Source organism: Crocodylus siamensis, chromosome 2, assembly GCF_052110815.1.
Source record: "Crocodylus siamensis isolate JL-2025a chromosome 2, ASM5211081v1, whole genome shotgun sequence".
Taxonomy (NCBI): Eukaryota; Metazoa; Chordata; order Crocodylia; family Crocodylidae; genus Crocodylus; species Crocodylus siamensis.
In genome coordinates, this window is record NC_143396.1 from 19,554,250 (window position 1) to 19,574,834 (window position 20,585).

The following is a 20,585-nucleotide window of genomic DNA, read 5'->3' on the forward strand; positions in this document are numbered from 1 at the left end:
GGCTTACCAAAACCAATTTCAGGCATTTTTCAAGGCAGGCTCTCCCACACTTCTGATCGGCTGAGGAAGCCTGTCATGGAGCTGATTACCACTGAACAGCAACACACAGGCTGTTCTTCAGCTGTATGAAGAAAGTAAAGCTCACCACGTAGAATTCCCGAGCCCGCCGCACAGAAAAGGGGAGGAAATTCCCCTCCACTCCCGCATGGCAGCAAAGAAAGTGGAGCTCAGGATCCATGGCAGATGCGGGGAAGCCCCTGTGGTGGAGGCATCCTGCACCCCATGCCTGGCTGTGGGGGCAGGCACCTGGCATGCCTATGCCCACAGCATCTAGGGCAGGGAGTACTTACCTGCTTTGCTCTGGGTAGGGCTTTTAAACTCCCTGCCAAAGTGGGGAAATGATTGGTTGAACAACCTGTACTAGGTTGCCCCTGGAAACACATAGGGCTTCAACAGTGTTTCCAGGGCTCTGCTGCCTTTCCTCTCCACACTTCAGGTAAGTTTTGTTTGTTTTTGTTTTTGTCTTTTTTTCCTGCCCTCTCTCTCTTCCCCACAGTTTCAGGCAATTTCCAGCCAAACTGCAGTTTTCTGGGGCTTCAGGGGAAACACTAAATGTTGAGCTTTCCCCTGAAATCCCTGAAACCAAAATTACAGTGGTCCCTGCATATGACCCCTGAACCCATGTAAGCTCTTGTCTTTCTTAGGCCCCCATCTCTTAGCCTTGCCTGGCTTCTGAAACCCTCTTTGCTCCTATTCCTTCCTCTGGCTCAGAACCTCCCCCTTCTGATTCTTTTGCTGGGGCTGGGGCTGGGGCTGGGGTGGCGTGGGTGCTAACTCAGACAGTTGACAGCCCAGAAGCTGCAAATTTGAGACTGTAGCAGAAGTACTTGTACCACAGCCTTATCAGACTCAAATGAATCTGAAAATTCTGCTAAATACCTTGTCACACAGGGACAAAAAAAGGAAAAGGACTCCTTTGTCAATAGGCAACTAGTAGGTGGGGCACATGCCCCAGCAACAGAGCCGTGCCCATTGCTAGTGGCTTCTGTGGGTGCTCACCAGCCCCATCCCTGCCATCACTGCTGGCTTCTGTGAGTGCCCCCCCAGACACAGGAGGCACCAGTCGCCCATGCCTTTGCCACCAGGTCATGTTGCTTCTCCTTCCTCCACCATAATGCCTGCGTGCTGGCAGTAGGGTATGAAGAACAGAGATAGTCACCCTGCTTCCATTTTCTATGCTGGATGCCACAGCCTCCTCAGAAAATATTCAGCCCCTCTGATCTTGATCAGGCTCTATACAGGAGGAATAAAGTCTAACAAACCTGTACTAAGCATATGCAAACTGTGATAGTTAGACATTTGAGAGGTGGACAGATTTTCACAGAAATGTCAAAAGGCAAAAATCTCTTGCACAGAGGATATGCCTACATGAGATATTTACTGTGGAGTAGACTAATTAGCTCCACAGAAAGTGTCTCATATCTACATGTGTGGCCCAGGAAACTAATTAACTTCACAATTGGGTCATATTTGTAAATACAAGTACTATCCTACTGCAGAGTTTTTTACTCCCCGGCACTGCACATATAGATGTTAATACGGCTGGCTGGGGCACAAGGGTGCTTCAGTACAGGGGCTGCCTGCCAGCTAGCCCAACACTGGAGCACTGTCATGTCCCAGCCAGCTGCTCTGCAGCACATTGAGCCAGGTCAGAGCAGCCTCAAGTTGGCAGACTGACCCCCTGGATCGTCTGCCAGCTGGGGCTACTCCAACCAAGTTCAGCATGCTGTAGTGCCGGATGCACCTGTAAACGTGGCACCCAGGATCAATAATAATAAGCGCCTAAGTTTATCACTTCACCTTAATAGTACATGTAAATGCACTAAGTGAAAGTGCCTCTGCCATATTACAGGTTCCTGCTCTAGAGCATGCAGGTGCCAGAGCTACTCAACGAAGCTGTCATAAAAATACATTAGTGTGTGTGAAATGACACCTTTCTCTCATTCTGAGAAACAGCTGACCTGTTTTTGATGAAGCTTAAAAAAATCAACTGGAGGCAGACAAACAGCATAGAAAATTTCAGCCCAAACAATTTAAGTGTGGCAAAATAATAAGCAACTGAAAAAAGGTTCTTAAAACGGGAAGATCTGTACAAACTTCATACCAGTCACACGGTTTTCTACAATAAAAATACTCCAGAAGACACTGTGGAACTCGCAAAACTAGTGTTATTTCATGACTAAAAGATATGTGACCCCTGGAGTATCAGACCTGCTCACACAGCAGCGTAGTGGCTGCTATTTGTAGTTGGTGAAAGCTGTAGTACAGGGGTTGTCAACTAGGGGTATGCGTACTCCTGGGGGTACTTGGGAAGGCACCAAGGGGTATGCGGTGGCAGCGTAGAGAAGTGGGGCTACTTGGAAGCAGTGGCACAGAGGACAGGGCTGCCACCACCATCCATCATGCACTGCTTCCCTGCGCCCAAGTACCGCCAGTTCTCTGCACCACTGGCTTTGCGTCTGGCTGGCAGGGGTGGGAGGTTGCTGACAGCCCGCCAGACGCAGAGCCGGAAGTGTGGAGAAGCAGGGGTACCTGGGAAGCAGCAGCATAGGGGGGTGGGGGTGCTGCCATCCATCACTCTGTGCTGCCACAGGTGCCGTGTGCCGCTTTCCTATGCTCAAGTATCCCTGCTTCTCCACACCACCGGTGTTGCATGTGGTCGGCCATCAGCACCCCATCCTCCCTGGCGTGTGGCAGTGGTGCTGAGCGTATAGGTGGCGGCAGGGGCAGCCATTGCATGTGAGCTCCCTGTGCTGCCCCTGTGCCGCCATTGCGTGCTGGGGAGATGGGTTGCTGACAGCCAGCTGCACATGAAACCAGTGGTGCAGAGAAGCGGGGATACTTGGGTGTGGGAAGGCCATGACCAGCACCCGGCAGTGACACAGATTGTATAGATGGCTGTGGTGGTGTGCAAGCCTCCAGTGCTGCTGGCTTCGTGTCTGGCTGTTTGTCAGTGTGCCCCCAGAACTGCGCAGAGCAGGGCAGGCTACCACTGCTGGCTGGGGCTTGGGCTGGGGCTGGGGCTGCACCAGGCTCTTCCCAGTGGGGTTAGACTACACTGGAGAGGGCAGCAGTGGCACTGGCAGGGTGCTGCAGCCACCTCAAGATTTGCCATAGCCTACCTGACCCCCACACCCAGTGCCACTGACACCCATCCCAAGCGCAGCATGCCCCCCACATGTGTAGGAGAGCTATTAGGAAGGCCAAGGCAGAGATGGAGCTCAGGCTAGCGTCCAAGATTAAGGACAAAAAAAAGTCCTTTTTCAAGTACATTGGGAGCAAAAAGAGGGCACCAGGCAATGTAGGGCCCCTGCAAGATGCAAACAGTAATCTTGTGGCTACGCCAGACAAGACAGCTAATATTTTGAACAGTTGCTTTGCCTCTGTTTTCTTGAACAGGGACTAGGACATCCCACCTACCAGAGGTAGGGACAATCTTGGGGATAGCTCTGTCAGGCCTTCAGTCAGCACAGATGCAGTTAGGGATCTTCTGGAAGGGTTAGACATTTTTAAATCTGCAGGTCCAGATGCTCTCCACCCAAGGGTGTTGAGGGAGCTGGCAGGGGTCATCGCAGAGCCCTTGGCCTGGCTGTATGAGCATTTGTGGTCATCTGGCCAGGTGCTGGGGGATAGGAAACTGGCTAATGTCCCAATTTTCAAGAAAGGGAGAAGGGAGGACCCAAGTAACTATAGGCCTGTAAGCCTCACCTCGGTGCTCAGGAAGATCTTGGAGAGAATCAGCAAGGAGCATGTCTGTGGGGGCCCTGCAGGCGAGATCATGCTCGGGGCAATCAGCATGGGTTCATCAAAGGCAGGTCCCACTTGACCAACCTGGTTGCCTTTTATGACCAGGTGACTAAATCCTTGGATGATGGTGTTGCCATGGACATAGTCTTTCTTGACTTTAAGAAGGCCGTTGACACTGTCTCTCACCCCATCCTCATCAATAAATTAAGTGACTGTGGCATTGATGCCTACACATTTGGACGGGTAAAAAATTGGCTGATGGGGTGCACCCAGAGAGTAGTGGTGAACGGGTTGTATTCAACCTGGCGAGATGTGAGCAGTGGGGTACTCCCAGGCTCGGTCCTCAGGCCTGCACTGTTTAACATCTTCATCAGTGACTTGGACGAGGGGGTTGAAAGCACGCTGTCCAAGTTTGCTGACGACACTAAGATGTGGGGCGAGGTGGACACACTTGAATGGAGAGAGAGGGCTCCCCCACTGGCCAGCTAGAAGGGGGTACAGTCCAGGAGGGGTACCCACAGAAGGGGTACATTCCTTTAAAAAAGGTTGAAAACCCCTGCTCTAGTACTTCTACAGCTGAGAATCTCCTCTAGTTGAAGTGGAAACTTACAGTTTTGTAAGTGGAAACAAGGATCCTCAGTCCTATTTGCAGTGTCACAAAAAGTGCAGTTTGTAAGTGGTGTTAGGTTTTTTGATTATTGAACTTGCAGCTGTATCTTTTGGGATACATCTCTGATGATTGCTTTCAAAATTTGGCCCAAAGCAGTAATTTCTCAGTGCCAGCAGTGCCAGTCCCTGTCATAGAGTTTCCATGCCTCTGTTCTCAGTTATGATTGTCTGCATGTTGGCTGCTCTTGGGTTTGCAGTAGTTTTCTTCAGGGCAAATGGAGAGTATAATCTGACACCACTTACCTTGCACATGACCTTGGTCAGAAGTAACTGTTCACCTTGTGAAGTCCAGCAATTCCTTTCTTCCAACAAGGTGGAGCCAAGCCAAGTTCCTCAAGAGATCTTAGAGTGGGGAATGTTAGAGAAAATAGGAGGGAACATAACATGACCTGTGGGTCTTGAAAAAACAGTGTAATAGAGTCAGAAAAGTTTTTTCAAAGTGAACCAAAAACTATATGACTGTCAGACAGATGAGGAAATTTATTTTCTCACTATTCCCTAGTGTTACTCTGCTTTGAAATCCTTTGGAACCACATGCTAACAGTTGAAGATACTGAGACAGACAACCTGTTCTTTCCTTTACCATGTAAATGATATCAGATTAATAGTCAGTCACTCAGCAGCAGTTTCTGAAGCATATCCTGAACTGCACTCTGGCCCTAAGGACCAATAACTGGATCCAGCCCTTTAAGGATGCCTTTGCTGACTGTACCGTAGCAGTCCCTCACAGCCTGTGTCAGGACTTTCCTGGTAGAAAGGGGCATGGCAGCATGCTTTTATCTCTCAGTGATCTCACTGCCACAATGGCATGCTGGTCTTGGCACTTCTTATATTCCTGTATGCATGGTTCTGTAGGACTGGGCCTGAACATTGCAAGTATTATCCCATCACTTGCAAACTGAGGCCATGAGCCAAAAATTATTATACTTGATTGAACTTCCTCTTACTAATGCTGCTAACAAAACACAGAACTTCTGCTTCACATGTCTCACAAAAGTTCACAAAAGATCATTTATGGTTAGGATAAATGTGGGTGGAGTGATTAAGACAGAAAAGAGAAATAGATAGTTTTGTGTACAAAACATGCATCCCACACATACAGATCACACAGAGGAGCTGCTATATTTAGCTTCAAATTTAAAACCACAGTCAAAAAATAGAAAAGAGTCACTTCAAATATTAAAATTAAGATGAAGATGTCAAACCCAGGCTGTTGCCTTTTAAAAAAAATGTGGATATGTGTGGGTTGTAAATCACCTCTGAGAGTGAAAAAGTAATAACGGAAAGCATCAAAGGAAATGGGTTGGGGACAGTTGTTTTTATGAAAAAAGGAAATGAACAAAAGAATGGAACATATTAGTAAAATTCAAATATAGAAGTCTAAACTCTTAAAGTGACTAATGATTTTGCATGTCCAACATGAAATGACTTATGAGGGCCAAGACCCTCAAAATTGCTAACTGCTTTTGAAAATAGGCATCTGCATTTAGGAAGGGGATGTATGTCCCATGGAATGGAGTTTGCCAGTGCCCCACTGCAAGGATCTGTGTAAGAGGACAACATTTAGACTTCATTCGTATACTTCTTTATATTTATATTAGTTGTGTTTGATCATATACTGTATTCACTTCCCCAAACTGCATGAGCAGGCATTCTTAGCCCAAACACCAATCATCTAAACACCTGGCCTACCCCATAGTTTTCTTGGAAGACTTAAAAACTAGGAGTTTGCCATACTCTGAGGTCTTGTGTGGCAGCAGAGCCATTCCTTCTGCCAGTAGAGTAACAGCAGCACTGCAAGAGACTGGAAACGTCTGTTGCCACCCAGCAGCTGAGGGAAGATGCACATAAATGTAGACGCACTGGGCATCTTTACGTGTGTACCTGGGATGAGGAGGGGGCGATTTAATTAGAGTAACTCTGAAAGCCACTCTAGCTAAAGTGCCCACAGCGTCTCATGTATTCAGCATCCTGCACTTCAAAATGGTGGCAGAGGTGCTTTAACTAAAGCTCATTCGACGAGCTTTTGTTAAAGTGCCCCCGCCGCCATTTTGAAGTGTGGAGACCCTGAGCGCACAAGGTGCAGAGACATAGGTGGCAGAAGGCCAGGGCTAACAGGGCTTAGCCCCCCCGCCCAAATTAATCTTGTGGTGGCCAGTGACAGCAGTGGCACCATGGTGCTGCTCCTCCGCCATCGTATACAGCACCAGCATGTGCTGGCCCTGCAGTGGCTCTGTGGGAGGGAGGGGCAGGGAGTAATATTTGCTCAGCCCCCAAATAATATTTTCTCCTGCTGCCTATGCGCAGAGGCTACTGGAGCATGCTAATTAGTATGCTCCAGTAGACTCAATTAACTGAGTCTGCTCTGATGTGCTGTAATTACAGCGCATTGGAGAAGTGTCCCTGCATGTCTACAGGCACCTACTGATGCTTGCTGCTGGCTGCCACAGCCCGTTTAACAGCCAGGGCCTCCTAGGATGTACTGTGTGCCCTACAAGCACAGTTGCTATAAAGGAGCTCTGTGGTTCTGGCAAGAGCTGGGTGGAGCTGCCAAATGTTGCACAGGTGTGTGTGTACTCTGGTACCTTCATGAAGACTGCTTTAAGGGCCTACCTTAATTATAATAAGGTATAATTATGGGCTCAATCCCAGCTGTAGATGGGGGTAACAGTAGGGAACGTAATGGGAATTACTACTTCAGAGGTGGCAGCGAAACTTAGATTTCTAACTGTGATGAAACTGGAGACAGGGGAGAGCGGGCTAGACAGCATCCCTTGCAGACTATTAAAAGAACTGGCACATCAAGTAGCAGCTCTTGGAGCACAGCTCTCCAGTGAACCAGCCTCTTGGGGGTGAAATCCTAGGACTGCAAAGTAGCAAATGCTGTGTCTATACTCAAAAAAGGGGGAAAAAGAGACTCAGGGAACTACCAGCCTTTTAGTTGGGCCTCAAATACTAAGACCTCAGAACAGACATGGAAAGAAATAATAATTAAGGACATGGATGTAAATGGAGAATGTCATAAAATGCAGCCTGTTTTTCCCCAGGGACGAGTATGTCAAACCATCTCAATATCACTCTGTGACAGGATAACTTACTCCTTAAGTAAAACGAGTTTTGTTTGGTAACAGCGTTTATTGGACTGACTATGCTGTTGGGAGAGATATAAGAGAAGCTTTCAGGCACAAAATGCCCTTACTGAGAAAGAAACAGATACAGCCTAAATGGGTCTAACTTATCTAGATTCAAACCTCTCACATAGATTCAAGCAAGCCAATTGATTCAGGCTAGGGACAAACATTGAAAAAGCCCAAGACTGAACTGATTCAGTCTTTACAGGTTAGTTTAACATGCAGAGATTGAACTGATTTGCAAGCAGACAGATATCCACTTTTCATTCCATAAATGCAGGCACATGCCTGCAGTGGCTCAGGCCAGCTTCCACAGAGAAACTGAACTGAAGGAGGGGGGTCATGGCAAGGCCCTGGCAGGCCTGAGTATGACTGAGGAGGAGTTTAAACCTCCACCTTAGCCTGCAGCATTCAGCGTCACACCCCCATGGTGGGAGAGGGGGAGGAGGGGGGGAGCCCTGCCTGCCACAGCAACTCCCCGACAGCCAGGAGCAATCCAGGCACACAGCTCTGCTGCCCAGCCCCAGAGAGAGACTCTTTCCCCTCCTCCTCCTCCTCCCTCTCTCCCACTGCAGTGGGGCAGGGAGGGAGGCTCTGTGTGGTGCTGCCTGGCTCCAGAGGGGGACTCTTCCCCCTCTTGCCCCCCCATAGCTGCTGCAGCCATGGGGCAGGGAGGGGGGCTTTATGTAGTGCTAGTGAAGGGGCACTTGGAAGGGCTGGCCGTATTTAAGTCAGTGGGCCCCAACAATCTTCACCCAAGGGTACTAAAGGAATTGGGTGATGTCATAGCAAAACCACTGGTGCAACTGTTGGAGCGCTCATGGCACTCGGGACAGATCCCAGAGGACTGGAAAAAGGACAACATGGTCCCTATTTACAGGAAGGGGAGGAAGGAATACTGGGGTAATTATAGGGCAGTTAGCCTCACCTCTGTTCTCGGCAAGACATTAGAAAAAATCATAAAGGATCACATTTGCAGGGGGCCAGCGAGTCACACTATGGTAAGGGGCAACCAGCATGGGTTTATAGCAGATCCTGCCTGACTAACCTGGTCTCCTTTTATGACTAGGTGACAAAGTGCTTAGATGCAGGAATGGAAGTAGATATTTACCTGAATTTTAAAAAGGCTTTTGACACAGTGTCACACCCAATTCTTACGAGCAAACTGAGAAGCTGTGATATGGATTTTTTCACAGTAAGGTGGGTGAAAAGCTGGCTCTCAGGATGCACCCAGAGAGTGGTGGTGGATGAGTCAGTTTCTCCCTGGAGGGATGTGGGCAGTGGTGTCCCCCAACACTCTGTCCTTGGACCAGTACTGTTTAATATCTTCATCAGTGATTTGGATAAAGGTGTTGAAAGCACCTTGTCCAACTTCACAGACGACACTAAATTATGGGCTACACTTAACACACTTGAAGGCAAGGAGTGAATTCAGGCAGATTTGGACAGACTGGGGAAGTGGGCAGATCAAAATAGGATGCAATTTAACAAGGATAAATGCAAGGTGCTGCACCTGGGGAGAAAGAATCGCCAACACCCCTATAGCCTGGGGTTACCATTCTGAGCACAACAGTGAAAAGAAATCTCAGAGTCCTGGCTGATGCAAAAATGAACATGAGCTGCCAGTGTGATGAGGTAATAAGCAAGGCTAACCACACTCTTTCTTGCATCAGCAGGTGCATCATAAGCAGGTCTAGGGAAGTGATAATTCCTCTCCATGCAGCATTGGTGAGGCTGCAGCTGGAGTACTGCATCCAGTTTTAGGCGCCGTACTTCAAGAGGGGTGTGGATAACCTTGAGAGGGTCCAGAGGAGGGCTATTCGTATGGTTGAGGGCCTGCAGGTAGGACCCTATGAAGACAGACTGAGGGACCTGGATCTCTTCAGCCTCCACAAGAGAAGGCTGAGAAGTGATCTTGTGGCTATCTACAAATTCATCGGGGGGGCCAGCAGGGAATAGGGGGCACTCTGTGAAGGTGAATATGAAACTTGATCTCTAGGTGAGTTGCTGCACATGTGGGAGGTGTCTGATGGGCTGCTGGGTCTTAGTTTACTCTGCTGTTTTCTTAGCTTCACAGGCATAAGGATATAGCAATTGCCATGTATTTGGTCAGACCATAGGTCCACGTTGCCTAGTATCCTGTGTCACACAGGTGGCAGAGTGGATGCTGAAAGAAGGAGTGAACTGGGTATGACCAGGGTTTTTTCCACTGTTCCTCTGTCATTTGCAGCATCCAGCATTTAAGGTTTAGGACAGTGACAGCAGGATCTGGAAGGCAAAGACTGAAGGTGGAAAAAGTGACCACTGGTGACACGGCTTCCTGGAGCTCAGAAGAGACTGAGTGTCAAACCAGGTTTGCATGTGGATGCTCAGCTTCCAATAACCCAGGTGTTTTGAGGGAGGTTTTTTTAAAGTTCAGATTATAAGGGATTTTGCAGATAAAGAAGGCTGTGTTTGGTAATTGTGGTAGCTCTTTCTGGATTCAGGTTCTCCTTCCCTTGTTCATTCTTTTGCCTCATTTTTTTCGATACCAAGAAGAAATGTTTCCCCCTTGAAGGCAGTACTTGGCTTCTGAGTTTTCAATTTGTTTCTTGGCTTCCTTAGACCTTTTGGATGTTGGCCATTGATGGAAGATTGGGTGGGATGAACTTGTGTTCAGAATGGTACTGAAAAACTCTTAGGGCCTAGCTGGTGTCATGCTACTTTGGTTAAACTGTTTGCCAGGGTTGCAGTCAGGAAGGAATTTTCCCCAATGTTAAAGTGGCTGAGAGGGAAAGAAGAGACTTGCTTTCCTCAGTTCACTTCCTAGATAAAATATGTTCATGTGATCCTAACAAATTCCCTCTCACTGCAAGATTTTTTCAAATTAATTTATTTTCATCAAGTGCTTTGTGGCTATGGTATGTGTGAGGGAGTAGACTGGATATTCTTAGAATCACAGAATCAGTGAGTGGGAAGGGACCGAGACAGATCATCTAGTCCGACCCCCTGCCATGGGCAGGAAGGCGCACTGGGGGTGGCAGGGGTCATAAGACCCCAGCCAGGTGCCTATCCAGTCTCCTCTTGAAGATTTCCAGGGAAGGTGAGAGCACCACCTCTCTGGGAAGCCTATTCCAGGCTCTGGCCACCCTTACAGTGAAGTAGTTCTTCCTAATATCTAACCTAAACCTATCCTCCCTCAGCTTGTGGCCATTGTTCCTGGTGACCCCAAGGGGAGCCCTGGTGAACAGACTTTCCCCGAGTCCCTACTGGTGGCCCCTGATAAGGTTGGCAGCAGCCACAAGATCCCCCCTCAGTCTCCTCTTGCGGAGACTGAAGAGATTCAGGTCCCTCAGCCTCTCCTCATAGGGCTGGCCACAGAGGCCCTCAGCCATACGAGTGGCCTCCTCTGGACCCTCTCCAGGTTCTCCATGTCCTTCTTGAAGTGCAGCGCCCAGAACTGGACACAGGACTCCAGCTGCGGCCTGACCAGCGCTGCATAGAGGGGGAGCAAGACCTCTCTGGACCCATTAGTGATGCCCCTGTAGATGCAGGACAGGGTATGGTTGGCTCTGCCTATTGCTTCATCGCATTGGTGACTCATATTCATCCTGGAGTCAATCATGACTCCAAGATCCCTCTCTGCCTCTGTGCTGCCGAGAAGGTCAGCCCCTAACCTATAGCCATAATGCTGGTTCCCTCTCCCCAGGTGCAGCACCCTGCACTTGTCCTTGTTGAACCACATCCTGCTCAAATCTGCCCACTTCTCTAACCTATCCAGGTCTGCCTGGATGCGGTCCCCGCCCGCCGGTGTATTCACTTTACCCCACAGCTTGGTGTCATCAGCGAACTTGAACAAGATGCTCTCCACACTCTCATCCAGGTCACTAATGAAGATGTTGAACAGCACCGGCCCAAGGACCGAGCCCTGGGGGACTCCGCTGCCCACACCCTCCCAGGTCGACATCGACCCATCCACCACCACCCTCTGGGTTCGCCCCTGGAGCCAGTTTGCCACCCATGTGACCGTGCATTCGTCAGTGCCGCAGTCCCTCAGCTTGCCCACCAGAATTGGGTGGGACACTGTGTCGAAGGCCTTCTGGAAGTCCAAGAAGATGACATCAACTTCCTCCTTCCCATCTAAGCGCTTTGTTACCTGGTCATAGAAAGAGACCAGGTTAGTCGGGCAGGATCGCCCTTGCACGAGCCCATGCTGGTTACCCCTCAACATCACTTCCCCTGCAGGACTCTCACAAATGTGGCCCTTGATAATTTTTTCAAAGACCTTCCCCAGGACAGAAGTGAGGCTGACGAGTCTGTAGTTGCCAGGCTCTTCCTTCCTCCCCTTCTTGAAAATAGGGACCACATTGGCCCTTTTCCAGTCCTCAGGGACTTGGCCCAAGCACCAGGAGTCCTCGAACAGCTGTGCCAATGGCTCCGCAATGACACCAGTCAATTCCCTCAGCACCCATGGATGAAGGTCATCTGGGCCTGCTGACTTGGACACATCTAAGTCCTCCAGGTAATCCTTAACTAGGTCTGAACTAAGAGTTAGGGGACTCGCATCCTTCCCGGGTCTCTCTATGCTGTCACCCGAGAGCACCCCATTGCCAGCGGACAGGAACACGGAGGCAAAGAACTTGTTGAAGAGTTCTGCCTTCTCTCGCGCGTCCGTCACCAACTGCCCTGCCCTGTCCCGTAGGGGTCCAATGTTACCCTGAGACTTCTTCTTGCTAACTATGTACTTGAAAAAGGACTTTTTGTTATCCTTAATCCCAGAAGCTAATCTAAGCTCCAGTCTTGCTTTAGCCTTCTTTACCAAATCCCTACAAACTCGGGTCAGTGAGGTGTACTCCTCCTTTGTCCCTGCCCCCTGCTTCCACAGCCAGTACACTTTTTTCTTTGCCCTCAGGCCAGCCTGGATATCCGTGCTCAGCCATGAAGGTTCCTTGGACCCTTTTCCCACCTTCCTGCACAGAGGAATTGCGTCCTGCTGCGCCCCAAGGATAGCCTCCTTGAGGAAGGACCACCTTTCCTGGACCCCCATACTAGCTACCCCCTGGGCTTGGAGTGCCTCCCTGACTACTGCCCTGAGCACATTGAAGTTGGCTTTCCTAAAGTCAAGCATTTGTGCTGTGCTAGTTACCCTCCCCACCTTCCTCTGAATAGCAAACTGGATCATTTCATGATCACTGTGCCCTAGCCTCCCTTGTACTAGCACCTCCCCCACCAGGTCATCCCCAGAGGCTAACACCAGATCCAGTATGGCATTTGCTCTAGTGGGGACATGTACCTCCTGCACAAGGTGTAGGTCCTGTATGCACATCAGAAACCTTCGTGAGTGGCTAGACCTGGCCAACTGCTCCTCCCAGTTGATGTCAGGGTAATTCATATCCCCCATGACCACAACATCCTTTGCACGCACGGCCTCCCCCAGCTGCCTGGAGAATTCCAGATCCAGCTCTTCCTCCTGATGTGGTGGCCTGTAGTAAACCCCTACCACCAGATCCCTCTCCCCCCACCCTCCTTGAAGTTTGACCCACAGGGTCTCAGTTAAGCCTTCCTCTGGTCCCATTTGGAAGGTAGAACTCGTATACTGTTCCCCAACATAGAGAGCAACCCTGCCACCTTTTTTCCCCTTCCTATCTCTTCTAAACAACCTATAGCCCTCTATGTCTAATGCCCAGTCAAATGTTTCATCCCACCGTGTCCCCACTAGGCCAAACAGGTCGATTTTACTACTTGCAAGCAAGAGAGCAAGCTCCTCCTGCTTGTTCCCCATGCTTCTTGCATTAGTGTAGAGACACCTTAATCCCCCTGAGAGACAACTGGTCCCTTGGTATATACCTGAGTTCTTACCTGGGCAGGTCCTACACCTGGTTGAGTTTTCTCTTGCTCCTGTGGATCCCCATCCCCCGACAAACTTAGTTTAAAGCCCGCTGGTGGAGGTCAACTAGCCTGTAGGAAGGATCTTGTAGATCCTTTTGGACAAATGTTTACTGTGTGGTTTTCTGAGATCATAGGGGAACTGCCCTGGGAAGTCCCTTCAGTCCAGTCCTTGTTTCCATCTTCATGGTTGACTGTATTTACAGGTAGTTTTATTGCTGTTGCATGTCAGAATGAGGAACCTGATGAAATCAAGAAACGGCTCCTGAGTTGGTGGTGCTTCTATCTCACCATCTTTGATCAGCACAGCCTTCAGGGAATAAAACTAAAGGAAAGAGATGATCAAAAGAAACTTGAATTAGTAAAGGAAGAGCCTCATTTAGATTATGCTGACTCTTGAGAATGATTTTGATGTTTGCTTTGTTCAGTTTTTTATTTCCCTCATGACTCAAAAACCTGCAGTTTGAGTTTCTGTTGATTTCCTTTAGATTGGCCAGATAGCACTTTAACTGCTTAAAAGACTGAGTCCCAACTCTCATGTCAGCTGTATTGGTGTAAAACTGGAGTAACTCCATTACACTCAGTGGAGTTGGGATTTACAGCAAAAAAAAACAGTTGAAATTTGGCCCTAAATCATTTACGGGAGTGTGTTTTAAGCCACATATATTTTCTTGTTGTGTTTTTTTTTTGGATGTTGTTATTTTTTTCCCTAGTGGAACTTCTAGTGAATTTAATATCCTATGGAAAGTACTTGACTGGCCGAAAGCTACAGGACCAAAGCTACAGGGCACACTCGATATTAGAGGCAGCAGTATGACCTTCCATACATTGCCTTGTCAAAGTACCTCAAGGGACTATGTCTAAGAATTCAATGACAGTTCAGTCTCCAAACCAAAACCCATCCAAGCACCATCCATAGAGCCAGAAATAAAATCCATACAGTCACTTTCCAGGCTCCTCCATCTTTGTTTTCCTCTTGCCATGTCAGGTTTTTTCCAACCCCCAGCCGATAAGGTTACCTGTTCTTTGAAACAGCTTTTAACTATCAGTCAACTTCCACTCCTTTGTGTGTCTATGGAATACCACACATGGTTTTATTTCCCCAATTTTCTTTGGAGACCCAAGCTGTGATGCCATCAAGTGGTTTTATGTTCTGGAAATCATATGATGCTTCATGTTGTGACAGATTAGTCACACTCCATATCCCACATTTATTTCTTGCCTTATTTTTGTACTAACTTCTTCCTTGCTGCCACAAAAAAATTCTCCCCTTTTTTGTTCTAGTTGGATCATTTAAGATCCAACTCTTTGGATTTGGTTTCTGAGAGGTGGCAAGTTTATCTTGGATTTTGAATCAAGTATACCAGTTAACATCCCTATGATGGCTTTCTGAATTGCTGGTTTGATTAGAATGCAAATTAGAAACAACACCAAGACCTAAATTCATCCGCAACTTACACCACAGTAATGTATCTCTCTTGTAATTATATGGCTCCATCACCACAAGACATGACCTTCTCAGACACATTCATGCATTTATGCTCCAATTCCCTTGTGGGGTAAGAAAGCATTATTATCAGATGGAGCACCAAGGCAGAGAGAGATCATTATTTCCCTACAGTCACAGGGAAGAGCTGTAGTAGAACTGAAGGTTTAGTCCAGAACTCCTGACTCTTTGCATCACCCAATTATCGTGGGCCCTGAGGCCCACACAGCTAACTAATAGCTTCTGTTGTATGGGGCCAATGGATGGATGACACAACAAAATACTTGGGAAAACCAGGATAGGCATGTCGTGTGGGTCAAAAGGGTCAAAAGGTGAAAATAAGTGCACCTTATTTTCACTTTTGGGGACACTGAGCAGAGCCCCCCAGGCCATACCCACCAGTCCTCAAAGGTATCCAAGGAGCTGGTGGACACTGCCCACTGGTGCTCTGCCTGAAGACATGCACGGACTAGTGAGTGGAAAGTGGCCCCACAGTCTCCAGGCACCTTCCTGGCCAGAGCTTCCTTCCTGGTCAAATATAGGGCCCACTTGGCCAGGGCCAGGAGGACGAGTCCAGTACTCTAACTGCAAAAGTTAGTCATCCTTTGTCTCTAGTAAAGGGCCAGGTTGCAGTGGAATGAGTTAAGCTGCTACCTCCCTGTGTAAAAGAGGCAGAAGACTAGTGTAGCTCTAACTAGAAGGATGACCTTCTTACGTTGATTAAAGGGTGCTGATAAAATGCCTGCCCTCAGCAGCTATCAACCATAAGAGATCCCAACAGGAGTTCATGTTGCAGAAAGCATAGCAGGAGTAAAAGCACTGCTTGGCTGCTTCCAGAGTAAATGTCTTGAGAAGTATAGACACTTCTCAATTACAATTTCATAGCCCTGGCTCAGTCCAGGTCTTTGCTTACTGGGAAAGTTAGGAGATTTAAATCTCCTCAAATTATTGATACAAGGCTTTCAGCATGTTGAGGGTAGCAACATGGATTGCTTTTATCAGAGAGTATTATCTTATCCTTCAATTGCAAAGTTTTCAGAAGCAACTGGGATCTGTACCATGCCATGTAGATCTACCCTAAACATTAGCAATTGACTTCAGATAAGTTTTCCCTGAGTAGCAGGCCAGTGTTTTCCAAACACTGAAAGCTAGGCTTTTTATTCTTTGTTTTTCATCATAGCAGCCAAGCTCCCTGTAAATAGATGAGGGTTGCAACTAGTCTGTGCATTAGAGGGGGAACAGACATCACCTTTGTGTTGCCATAAAAATTGTTATGGTGGCACAAAGACCAAGCAAACAGACATCCACGTCCCTTGTCACACCACAAATGCCCAAAATTTGTGGCTATGACAAAAGGTAGTAATAGTTTCTACCACTTTATTGTAGCAAATGTCTTCCTGCTTTATGGTGCAAGAGCACAAGCAGACTAGAGCTGCCTGTGCTCTCCAGCCACCCCCCCCGCAGCCACTCCTGGGGCTTTAGGGGCCTGATTCTGCATGTGTCAGGAATTTCTGCACAGGATTGCACTCCTCAAGCTGTGAGCCCCCGTTCCACTTTTGTCTGGGTAATCACCAGGGTGTGACTCTGTAAGCAGTGAATACATAGCCCATGGACCTACATGATCAGTTCCCTGCCTGACATGGGACAACGAGTAATGTGTTTCACCCAGTGAATTATCTACAGCAGGGCACATCCTGCCACAGCTGATCTGCTTAACTTGGTGACATCTGTTTATACCCTAACTTCCTACTAACAAGTTTATGTGTAGCACTTCCACCAAACCATTTCTTCATATGATAAGCATTATTCAAGACACTTTAAAAGTGAATGGTACTTCTGCCTGAGTAAGGACGGAAATATGTTGGCCATGATTTTGTATTGTCATAACCGTCCTTTATCTCACCTCCCCAAGCAGTATATGGTGTTAATCATATTCCTCAGTGATGCTCTGAAAGAGATCCTGTCATTTGAAACATTTGTGTAATGAAGGATTTTAACTATTATCTTTACTATTGCTCTCGGTGCCTATGAATAAAGACATTCCAATGAAATATTGAAACAATAGGCACAGCAAGCTGCATGGCAGACCAGAAAATATACTAAAAGAAAGGGATTTCCAGATGGGCTGCCTGCTGAGTAAATATAAACCACAGAGAAAAGGAAAATGAAAAACACTTCATCCAGACTTATGATCAATTATGCATGGGCTTTATAAAAGAGCTGGAGCAGCGCAATTGGTTATGAATTATTCACTTTAACTGCCTTTAAAATATAAAGTACATTTAAAATCAGATTACTGAAAAGAAAGAAACACTATAAAATTTCATTGGAGCTGCTAGAAATCAAAATGAACCCTGCTGTGCTGAGATCTGTATTAAAAATCACAATGAATGTTGGTGAGCTCAAAGAAAGGAATAAAGGCTCAAGAGACCAACAATTTGCTCTAACCTGGTACAAGGGGTGCATTTTAGTCGGCTGCAGTCAGGCTTCCAGACAGAACTGAGGGGAAATATGTCTCTACAGGAAAGAGGGAGTGTTGTCTCTCTGATCATTTATTTGCCAAAGGTCTCCCCCAGGCTGAAAACATTTTGTTATTAATTATCCTAATTTATAGGTTCTTGCCCAGAGAGAAGTACTATAATTACATAGTATAAGTTTGACTTAATGGTTCCGTATAGGTCAAGCTAGGACTGATACCACCGTAGCCACAACAGTGTCTAAACAATAAAGAAAATCCCTTACCACCCCCCACCCATTTTTTTTTTCTGAGCCAGTGTTAAAACTGGTGGGAGCACTATTGTAGACAAACTTCCAGCAGGAAAAGACATTTTCATTGCTGTTTTAGTCAAACAGTGGTAGAATGATTACAGCTGACAAGGTCTTGTCCATCCTGCTTATGTTGGTTTTAACATCAGTTTAAATGAACCAGTGGGACTTTTTAGTGGTGCTAAAGATTAAGAATCAAGATTTGAACAAGTGGGTATTGGAAGAAATGTTAAACTGAGTGGTTGGATGGCACACATGGTGTTGCAGATGTTAGTGAGTAGTGACAAGGTTCTTTGGGTGAATATGGTATCTTTTATTAAACCAACTTAAATAGTTGGAAAACATTTTCTTAGCAAGCTTTCAGGTTTCAAAACCCTTCAGCAGGCTGAGGAAGCATCTGCAGTTGGTGTGTGCTCTTCCTGGATGGAATGAATAATAAAGGATCCAGAGGCCGGTATGCATGCAAGAAAGGCAGTCAGTGAAGATGTACATTGAGGAGTCAGTGGGTAAGAGACAGGCTATGGGGGAGAGATGGGGGATGAATGTAGCAGGTAAACAGTGGAGAGGTACCTGGGTAGTCAGATGACAGGCAGATTATAATGTGTCATAAATCCAATGTCTATATTTAGTCCATGATTTTTTGTATCCAGGAGGTTGATGAAGTAAAGTTCATAGGCTCATCTGTAAAAAGTGTTTTGTAAATTCTCTTTGAGGATTAGAACTGAGAGATTGGAGAGAGAGTGGTTTTCTTGTGAGAAACGTGCAATTGGGTGTTCTTGTCTTTAATAGATTTTTGGTGTGTGTTCATTCTGGTGCACAGCTGTTTCGTCTCACCCACATATTTTCCATCAGGGCATTTGGTGCATTGGATAAGATATATAACATTTCTGGAGATGCAGCTGTAAGATCCAGGAATGCTGATGGTTCTATTGTGGGGTTTAGTAATTGTGAGGGCAGTGGAGATAGGTTGACAGGTTTTGCATTTCTTGTCATACCATGGTCTGGATCCATTCAGCGTGTTCTGGGCCGTAGGTAGTTTGCTTCTGGTGATGAAGTTAGTGAGGTTTGGTGCTTGTTTGAAGGCTAGGATGGGTGGTTCTGGGAAGATCTCTTTGAGGCATTCTAGAGAAGTCACTGAGCTTTTGGTCACAGTTGTGCTCCTGTGCAGTTTTATATATTTATGTAAATGTTAGCCCAAGAATTTTACTTTCCTTCCTGCAATTAAATATACACAGCACTTCAAGAATTTGAAATACTATTTAAGATTCTGATCTAAACATATACCAATAAAATATTTATGCCAAACTGTACACAGTGCAGGAAATATGAGGGCTGTAAACAAAACAAGCATGCCTGAATTTTTAGGACTGTGCATGAAGATATCTTTCAAGTACTCTTTATGGAGGCCAGAAGGGAACATTAAATCATCTTGTTGCATATCACAGGCTATCAAATTTCACCCAGTTGCCTCTGGATTGAGCCCAATAACTTGTGTTTAATTAAAGTATAACTCATGTTATAACAAAACATATCCTGTATTTAGCTAAAGCAGATTGTAACACGGCTGGAGCTGAGGCCCAGCTGGCTCTCCTGTTATCTTCTTCAAGTGAGTTTTTGGTCCTTGCAAATGATTTGCCCTTTACAACTTGTTATGAAATGGTAGAAATTGCTCAGTGAGGCCTCCGCCTTACTTGACTTGTGTCTTAAGTCAATCTTTGCTTTTCAGAGTCCATGGGATTCCCCATGGTCTTAGTCCCATTGCCACTGGGTTCAGTACCAAGTGGATGTGGCACACAGGCATCCCAAAACTCCTCCAAGACTGTTTCAGGCTGGACATAAGGAACAACTTTACTGTCCAAGCCCCCAAGGCCTAGAATAGACTGCCTCCAGAGGTGGTGCAAGCACCTACTCCAGACTCTTTTAAAAAACATTTGGATGTCTATCTTGCCGGGATCCTGTGACCCCAGCGTACTTCCTGCCCCTGGGGCAGGGGGCTGGACTCGATGATCTTCCAAGGTCCCTTCCAGCCCTAATGTCTATGAAATCTATGAAAATGCTAACCGAGGGCCTTTACTCCACATCAGTTGGCATGACCATGTATGGGACACGACTGGGAGCTCTTCCGCCCCTACACTCGCACCACAAACCTCTGTATTTATAGCCAGTCTCTTGAGCTCCTGGCTTTGGCCAGAAGGATTCACCAGACACCTGGCTCTCCAGTTTTGGCCTGGAAGTGTCCCTCTGCAATAGGTTCCAGGCTTCATGCCTGGAATCCCCAAGAATCTGTTCTCTACAAAAAAAGGAAATGTGGGTAGTGTGCCTGCCACTCACCATCTGCTGGTATGTGTCCTTATGTCTGGTGGCTGGAGCCTTCTCTGCTCACTTCCAGCATTCTCTTATCGCTGCCTCTCAGGGAACCCAGCCCAACAGGGACGGTGTTCTCCGACCCACTGGCACTCGAGTTTCCTGCAGGTGAGTCCAAGGGTGTTAAGTCGGGGGGAGGTCTTAGTACCACAGCGCTCCCCCAGTCCCAGCATGCTGTCAGAATTATTTGAGTCCCCGCTTGAGGCTTCCCCTGCTGGATGCTGGGTGCTCTCCCTCCACGCTTCCAGGCAGCCTGGCACAAGCAGCTGACTTGGTGCCTCATTCCAGCAGTGCTAGCAGCTGGGGAAGCAGACCCTCACCTGCATCCCAGTATGGGGGAGGGTGTGAGTGGGGCTATTTCCCCACCCCCCTATCCCTCTCACTAACTTACACAAATCATCTGGGAAGATTTAAAGACATCTGGAGAAGGAGATGCTCTCATAGGTAGTTTCTTGCAGTAGTTAAACACCCGCTGTCTCTCAACAAGTTATACGTAA

General features: G+C 47.2%; 1 protein-coding gene across 1 annotated transcript in view; it reads left to right on the plus strand.

Moving 5' to 3' along the window:
- The first annotated feature begins 472 nt into the window (after positions 1-472).
- Positions 473-20,585, plus strand: part of SH3BP2 (SH3 domain binding protein 2) — a 112,042-nt gene continuing 91,929 nt past the window's right edge. The window contains exon 1 of the mRNA XM_090035446.1: positions 473-496. The gene's annotated coding sequence lies outside the window, so the exon portion shown is untranslated. The remainder of the gene's footprint in view (positions 497-20,585) is intronic.